At 36.2% G+C, this 8,821-nt stretch overlaps 1 long non-coding RNA gene across 1 annotated transcript; it reads left to right on the top strand.

Moving 5' to 3' along the window:
• Window positions 1–6,876: 6,876 nt before the first annotated feature.
• LOC112035660 (uncharacterized) lies at window positions 6,877–8,557 on the top strand. The gene is made up of 2 exons (XR_002885528.2): window positions 6,877–7,306; window positions 7,932–8,557. It is a non-coding gene; the product is annotated as an uncharacterized LOC112035660 (long non-coding RNA).
• The last annotated feature ends 264 nt before the right edge of the window (window positions 8,558–8,821 follow it).

The raw sequence follows: 8,821 nt of genomic DNA, 5'->3' as shown, positions 1-8,821 counted from the left end.
CATCTCGGTCTATGCCTGCTTCGATCAAAGATGGGCCTCGCTCCATCTAATGGTCACTGCATTTATGGCACACATGATAGAGAAGTGTGGAGACTCAAGATAGGAGACAGACATATGGTGAAGAATTCGCGTGATAGTAGAAGGGAAAATGAGCTTATCACGGGTCATCGTATCCTTATAGATAGAATAAGGGAGAGTATGAAGTGAGAGGAGAAGTCTATGGTAAGCCTCTAAAGGAGAGATAGCAAAAAATCGAGCATAAGGCTTAGTAATCAAATTATAGTGAGACAAGAGATGTAAAACAAATGTCATCACCATATTCAGGGACCTCGGGCCTTTTACAAAGTCTGAGTAAGGGGTGTTTTGACAGTCACCCCAAGATGAGGATGTCTCACAGAAAAGAGACATGAGTTCGTCTTTGGACACAGTCCTAAGACAATCACAGCCGGTGTAGTTAGCAAACTCTACCCTCGGAACATGTAGCACCTCGAATATAAGATCTGAAGTGACTACAATGTGCGTACCTTAAATGTGAGTGATGAAATGAGGTACAAAGTAATCAAATTCATGTATATTGGAGTAAAACTCCTATATGATCACGGAGGGACAAGTGACTGGGATGCCACAAAGGGACTCCCAACCCCTACTATAGATGACAGTGGGAAGGTCAGTATCTAAAAAATTCAAAAGGATGACTTGGCATTCCGAATGAATGCCGCGTCAAGAAAAAGTTCTCCAAAAAGTCCTTACGGGCTTTATCATTACGGAACCTGACATGAAATGGGGTAGGATCTATAGAGGAAGATGCCCTGGAATAAAGAGGGTTCCGGGACAGAGTAGACTTGCTCTTTTTAGGTGCCATAGAGCAAACTAATCGAGAGAGAGAGAGAGAGAGAGAGAGAGAGAGAGAGAGAGAAAGAGAGAGAGAGAGAGAAGTACCAAACACAGTTAATATCAAAAAGAAAGAAAAGAATGATACATATGCATGAAAAATGCATGAACATGTCACATGCAGCAATAAATACATCATGGGCTCAGCTCAATCCAAACCTACCAGCGCACATGATTTCAACATAGTAAACACACATCTATAATGCATAAAACATTGTGAAAATGAAAATGTGATGCAATGCATGAACAAATAGGATCATTTAAGCAAAACCCAACCTAAAAATTTTGCAAAAACCTCATCAATTTTGAAAAATCCCAAAATTTTCAAAAACCCCAAAAGTAGGTTAAAAAAATAATGAAATGCATGATTAATGAAAGAAGAAAGATCATACCAGAGGAAGAAAACACCCTTGAGGCCGAAGATTGAATGGGGAAGAGGTTTAGAGAGAGGGAAAAGTGTTTGGGGAGGTGAAGAGTCAGAAACTATCGAGAGAGATCGGAGAAAATGAGCGAAAAATCTTGTTGAAGCTTTATATAGAAATTACGATTCTCGATGGATTGAAAGGTGTCGAGAGGTGTCAAGCACTAATTCTCGATAGATGGAGCTGTCGAGGTGCTATCGAGAGGTGTCCACAGAAAAGTGACCTTGATGGATTGAGAAGCTATCAAGCATCTATCGAGCATTCAGAAACTTTCTCGATGGATCAAGAAATTATTGAGACAAATTCTCAAAAATTTCGATGAATCGAAATTGCAATAACAGTTGTCGAGAAAAGGAAGATCAAGAGGCTCGATAGATAGCCTAGCTATCAAGAGGTATCGAGAAGCTGTCAAGAAGTGCACAAAATAGTTTTTCAAAGAAGAGAAAAACACACAGATGAATGCAATCAAGCATACTACTCAACCAACGATCCATTCAATATTTTAAGCTCTCAAAAACATCTCTAAAAAAAATGTCAAGCATTTAGATCCAAAACACACACACACACTAAATAAGTCTAACCAATTTTATATTTCAAAAACAAGTTAAGATAATTTAGTGAGCATACATTAACACATGTATCCCTTGTGATGGCCAAATCACTTTGTACCTGCACATGTATCAAGAGTAGCAAAGAATATTGCGTGTTGTGTGTGAAAAACATCACAAGATTGCATAAGTATCTACATGTTATGGTGATTTGAGATATGAGAAAATCATTTTAACTCATACACAATCATAACTGCTTGATGGGGACTGTCACCTTCGAAGTACATCCTATAACTCCCACATCTCCTAGAAGACATGCTTGCAATCATATATAAAGCATTTTGATTCTTTTTGCTTTTATTTTTTCTTTGTATATTCTTTTTCTCTTAAGCATATCATGCATGGGCATATAAAAGAGAGAAAAGAAATACCTAATGATGTTAAGCATTTGACATTGCACTTTTGCTATGCCAAAACATACAGATGTCATTTCATGATTGGCGGGCAATAGTGGTGAGATTGTTATTTATGTCTTTCTCTTAGGATATGCTAGTCATTCCCATAAAAAAGAGTGATACGAGTGTTAAGTATAAGAGATTACTTAATCATACTCATTGCAAACATGAGCCACAAAACTCACTTGCTTAGTTATGCGTAGAAATGCGCATCTATGTTACAAATGATACAAAGTTTAGAAAATTTTGTTTCAATGGCCATCCAAGGTACACAAGTACCAATGTACACAAACACACACTGTTTTTGTATTTTTATGGTTTTTCAAATTTTATTTATATTTTTATGAAAAACAAAATAAAGCAAAACTGAAAACAAACAAACAAAGACATGTTAAACAAAGCAAAGTATAAAATTAAATTAACTCAAAACAAGAAAGCAAAACACACAAGTAATGCATACTCAAAAAGAAAGAGAGAGAAAAGTGACTAAATCACTTAGAGTCCTTTTCCTTCCACACTTTGGAAGAACTTTTCTATTTAGGAAATCCTTGATCTGACAGTGAGGGGGAGGAATTGAAACCATTCAAGTTCGAAAGGAACATGAGAGTTTTGAGTAGATCTCCAAAAGGAGCAATAGAGGATGGAAATTGCTTCTGGTTTCCTGATGAGATCATATTGTTGCTCTGTTGAGTGGCTAACCACTTATAGCAATTAGGTCGAGTATGTCCAGTTGCTCCATAGTGATGATAAAGATTTTGCTTCTTTTGTTTGGACTTTTGAGTATTCTCCTTCTTAGCCCTAGGGTTTTTGGTCTCTTTTTTATCAAGCATAGGGGGTGCTCCTAAGATAGATTTACCCTTGTTTATGTTCTTACTAGCTAAAACAGTTTTCACATCATTTTTCTCAGAATCAACATTATTAGTAGCTGAAAAACAAAAACAGTAGTACTAGAAGAAGCAATACTAGGAGAAGAGAAATCATACCCTAAATCGAGTCGATCAGAAGCAGATTTCTAAAAGTTATGCATCTCGTTAAGCTTTACACTTGAAGTCCTCTCTAACTGAGCTTTGACTTGGAATAGCTCTGCCCCAAGATTCTTGGTCATCTCAGCCAAGAAATTGTTCTCAAATTGCAGTGCTCCAATAGTCTGATTAGCTTCATCAAACTTTGTGGAAAACTCTTCTCAATCAAGTTCCACATCACTCAATTTCTTGGTGGCCAGCCTATATAGTTTCTCATACTTCTCAGAAACCTTGTACAATTTCTCATAGGCTGTATGGATATCATCTTGATCATCCATTTTCTCGAACTTAGAATCCACCAAGTCCTCTTCATCATCTGTTGTTCCTAAACCCCTATCAGTAAAATCAACTATAGCAGTGAAGACATTCAAGATTCCCTCGTCATTATTGTCATCTGAGTCATCCTTAGGCTCAGTGTCACTCAAGGTAGCAGCAAGGGCCTTGTTTTTCTCAATGGTTTTGAGATAAGTTGGACATTCTTGTTTCATATATCCAAAACCTTGACATCCGAAGCATTTTGGTCCGGAAGGAATAGTGTATTAACCGCTATCCTTAACATCTTTCTTTCCTTTATCTTGGCGCTTGAACTGTGAAGAACTGGATTGCTTACGATCTTTGTCGAATCCTTTAGCATTGGCATTCTTCATAAACTTTTTGAACTGCCTTGTGATATAGGATTTCATTTTAGAATCTTCATCATTTGAGGACTCATCTGTGTCACTGCTCTTGGCCTTCAGTGCCATGCTTTTACTCTTGCTCGATTTCCCAATTCTAGTCAAACCCAATTCATAGGTCTGCAAGTTACCAACTAGCTCTATCAAAGGAATTTGATCAATGTCCTTTGATTCCTCAATAGCGGTGATCTTGGCATGGAATCTCTCCGGAAGAGGTCTGAGCACCTTTCTAACAATCTTGGGTTTAGGAATGGTTTCCCTAAGATTAAAGGCTGCGTTCACTATGTCCTTAAGCTTGACATAGAACTCATTGAATGACTTATCCTCCTCCATCTTAATCTGTTCAAAGCTTATAGTAAGCCTTTGAAGCTTTAAATCCTTGACAACCTTAGTTCCTTCATAAGTTGTCTAGAGGATGGTTCATGCTTCCTTTGCAGTTTCAATAGAAGATATCTTTTAGAACTCCTCATTTGTGACCGCACTGAATAAAGCATTCAATGCCCTGCTATTGAAATTAGCCGCTTTGATCTTAGCATCATCCCAATCAGCCGGCGCTTCCTTTGGTTTGGTCTAGCCTATCTCCACTGCTTGCCACACTTTTTCATCTAATGACTGCAAGAAAGCTCTCATGCGTATTTTCCAGTATGCGTAGTTAGTACCATCAAATAAAGGAGGTATAATTAAAGATTGTCCTCTATCCATGACAACAAGGGTCAATGGATCACACAGTAAAGATTAACCCTAATCAGAGTATGCCCGCTCTGATACCACTTGATAGGCCAAGAATGTATTGACCCCTTGTGATGAATTAACCAACTAATTAGCCAAGTTAATTAATTAATTCAATTAGCATGCAATACGCATGGTAGCACAAATAAATCACCAAATAACTAAATGCAGCGAAAATTAAATTGACACGAGTGTTTTGTTTACGAATGAGAAAAACCACCGAGACAAAACCCTACTGGGTGAATTTAAGGTCACCACTCCTAAGAATCCACTATTATCACAATAAGCAGTTACAAGTAAAGGAATTCCAATACCTTTTACTAACCTACAGCTGAATCCTTACCCCAGTACACAATTGGACTTGTTCTATAGTAAAAATCTCTCTTTTTTAATGCATGGTTCCCAGTACATGACTAACCAATCAATGCACAGATCTAAGTACATCACTAACCACCAACTTGAGAAGGATGTTGGCTGCAAAATTCTTCAGTTCATCCACATGATGAAGATCATGAAACTCCTTGGTTACAAAATCCTATAGCATACAAATGCAGCAGCTTCTTCAAGAGAAAGATGAACTAGGGCAAATTTGTCTCCAGTCACAATTTACTTGAACAAAACATTCGCATCAAGTTTCATCCACTTGCATCATCTATCACGACTCTTAAAATAATCCTTATATATGTTTAGGGTTGTGAGAAAAGAAAGCCTAAACAAGTATCCATGGATATGTGTGAAATTAGATCTGAAAAACTGATTTTCGTAAATCTCAATAGATAGGTTATCTATCAAGCAGCTGTCAAGCATCGAGCTAAACATGCCTTTTAAACCTCGATAGTTTCTATCTGTCGAGCTAGCTGTCAAATTTTAAAATACAACACTTTTTCACTTGATTCTTGGATAGATTTGCATGGCTTTAACACTTGGACTTGAACTCTTGTTCCTTGAAGTATTAAACCCATCCTAGATCTACCAAATTATAAGTAAAGTGCATTTTGTTAAAGGATTAATTAATTCTAAATGACATATGTTCCTAACATGAATCACATATGTCCTAACATATAACGTTTTTGTTTTCAAATTAAAAAAGCCAAGATTCTTGTAGCTTGACTGGCATTTACTGATATTTTCTATAGAAACATCTAATATCAAAATTCACTCTCTTCCAACTATCAAAATGTTATTAAAAAAAAAAAAAATAGAAATGATACAAACAACAATGCTACCCTTCGTAGCCAATTAAATTTGCTAAAAATGGCATTATAATAAGACTGTGGATTCAACCCCACATCCACTTTCCCCTCACCCTCCCACACTTGTGGGGTCCACCCTCATGTGAGGGAGTGGAAGCATGCAACAAAAACACAATAGATTTACTCATGAGAATGGGTGTGGGACCATGGGAAGAGGGGAATAAGGAGGTAGGAAGAGGAGGAAGAAGAGAGAGGCTTGATTTTGTCCATGTGGTTGTGGGAATGGGTGGGACAGTGGGAGTATCTCTCTCAAATTAAAAGTGGGACAGTGAGAGTATCTCTCTCAAATTCAAAGTATTGTGTCATTAGAAAAAGTTACACATCTTACCCATTTAAAAAAAATATATATATATATACACACATACTAAATACATAATTATATTTTTTTTCACATTTGAAAATATGTTATTAGAAAAATGGTATCAAATACATTTTTTGCATTATGAGTATTTTAAACACATTTTTTAAACTATATTTTTCACATCATTTTGAACATTAATACTTGAACTATAGTACTCCACTACCAGACAGACACTAATTCAAGCAAATTTGCTCACACACCTCAAAACGACAAAACTTGTGACTTGAAGTCACGATTTTAAAGTTTAAAGGCATAACTTCCGTCAGTTATAAGTTCTGTTATTTGAGGTTTGTATGCAAAACTACGTGGATTAAAATGTGTATAATAAATGTCACTCAAAAGATAATGTTTGTTATACACCATGTTACACACACCGTTATACAGCCATTTTTTAAACTAAAATTGTGAGTTAAAAACAGAGTATATGCAAATAGAGTATATGTATAGAAATTTTTATCCAAAGGCTTAACCAAATAGATGCATGCATTTTGGGAGAGTACTAGGGTAGATGACACAGTTGAGACTGTGAGAGGAGGTCAATGCAAGAGTCCACCCTCTCACAGGGTACAGACTTAATAATTTCTCCTTTGGCAGAGCTATTAATTTTACTCTTTTTTTTTTTTCTTTTTTTATAGGGAAGACAATAATCCATGCCACTTTGATGATCTAACATATTTTTTAGGTGTGAGTAAACTTTACTCACCTATAGTTTACTTCTAATTTAACTTACCTAACGTTTTGTCCAAAAATTTAACAAGAAATCAAATCATACACTCCTCTCCCACACTCTCTCTCTCTCACACTTGCTCATCCATTCTAAACTGAGAATCGACTGGGTTTTGTTTGTGCAAGAACACAGAGGAAGGAGACCCACAGATTCTGGAAGGAGACCCACAGATTCGTGTTTGGGAACATTTTGGTCTTGAATCCGTTCGGATTTCTCTTTACTTGGTGAGCTACTTTAGATGTTCTAAGCATGAAATTTTGATTTTTCGTTTACTTTCATCTGCTTTTTTCCTCTTATTCTAGGTAGATTTAATGTTTGAAACTTAGGGTTTTATTTTATTTTATTTTATTTTTTAAAATTGGGTTTCTACAAAGTAAAAGTGGCCATGTTTTAATTTTGACATGTTCTTTTATTTTTTTGGTTTCTGCAAAGTGACCATTGAACCAAAAATTCAGCCATTAAATTAGCTATGACTCTGGGAGTTTCGTAGATTGGCCAAGTTATCTAGCTTTATTAAAATTAGCAAGTGGGAGTGGGATTGCCCTGTTGCCAGGTTTGAGCAACTGGTTACTGTAAAAAATAATAGTTTTGAGGTTCAAATTAATGGGAATGAAATTGGGTTTCTGCAAAGTGGTGTTTTGTATTGCCGAGTTTTGCTGTCAAAGCGGCAAAGAGTTTATTCCAATGTAGCAGATTTTTTTTGGTATTACTGAGTTTTCAAAGCAGCAGATTTTTCATTCTGGCAGCTTCAATCTTGCATTTTTTTGTACTACTGAGTTTTGCTGTCAAAGCAACAGATTTTATTTCAATGCAGTAGATTTTATTTATATTACTGAATTTTCAAAGCAGCGGGCAGATTTTTAGAAGCAGCAAGCAGTAGGCAGAACTTGCAGGGAGGATTTAATGCTTTTTTAACCGAGGGTCTAGCATAATGGAAATATTTTCTTGCAAGTTGCAATTATCAAAAGACTGGTCTAGAAAGTTAATTTGTGGTGGCTTTGTTGCTTGGGAAAAAATGCCTTATTGATTGAGCATCTGATTGGAAAAATGCCATATTGCTTGTGTAGCCAATGTTGTTACTTTTCAGTGCTAGGTATTATTCACTTTACATGCCCTCTATAAAATGCTATATGCTGAGCTACATGAAGACCAGGCAAAGGGCTGAATTTACTCATTGTCATGTGATGTTGAAAGGGGTCTCCCTTGGTGCAAGGGGTCTGTATATCATTCCCAATGGGTTTGAAATTTCCAATTATGATGAGAGGCTTGATGGTCTTCCAATTTAGAAATTTTCAAGCTTTGCAATGCTGTTGCGAAAAGAACTAGTACTTCTGAAGATTATGTTTCATTCCGAATTTTGTTTATCTGAGCTTATTGATGTAGTGGGAACTTATGTTTGTAAAGTTGGAATTTCATTGCTAAATGTTGTCATGCTAGTGCTAGATGATTTGAAATAAAGAATTTGTTTTGCATCATTGAGCTCTGTCATCATGAGCAACTATTATTTAAGCACTAGATGTTAATAATTGTTCAGAAGTGTCAACTTTTCAATTGGGTTTAATTAACTGTACTATAAGTCTAACTAGAGTATAAGATTAATTTGCTTAGTTAAGCCTAAGGCTTTGTACGTGACTGCTAATCTTAAGAAGGCCCTTTGATTGGGATATGGTGTCACTTTGCAGTAAAAAAGATAGTTTACACTACTCACAAAATTAAAGGCAAATGTCATTGACAAAGAA

Source organism: Quercus suber, unplaced genomic scaffold (genome assembly GCF_002906115.3).
Source record: "Quercus suber isolate HL8 unplaced genomic scaffold, Cork oak 2.0 scaffold_48, whole genome shotgun sequence".
Lineage (NCBI taxonomy): Eukaryota > Viridiplantae > Streptophyta > Magnoliopsida > Fagales > Fagaceae > Quercus > Quercus suber.
The sequence above is the reverse complement of the archived record's forward strand: the minus strand, read 5'-3'. Positions and strand labels throughout refer to the sequence as shown.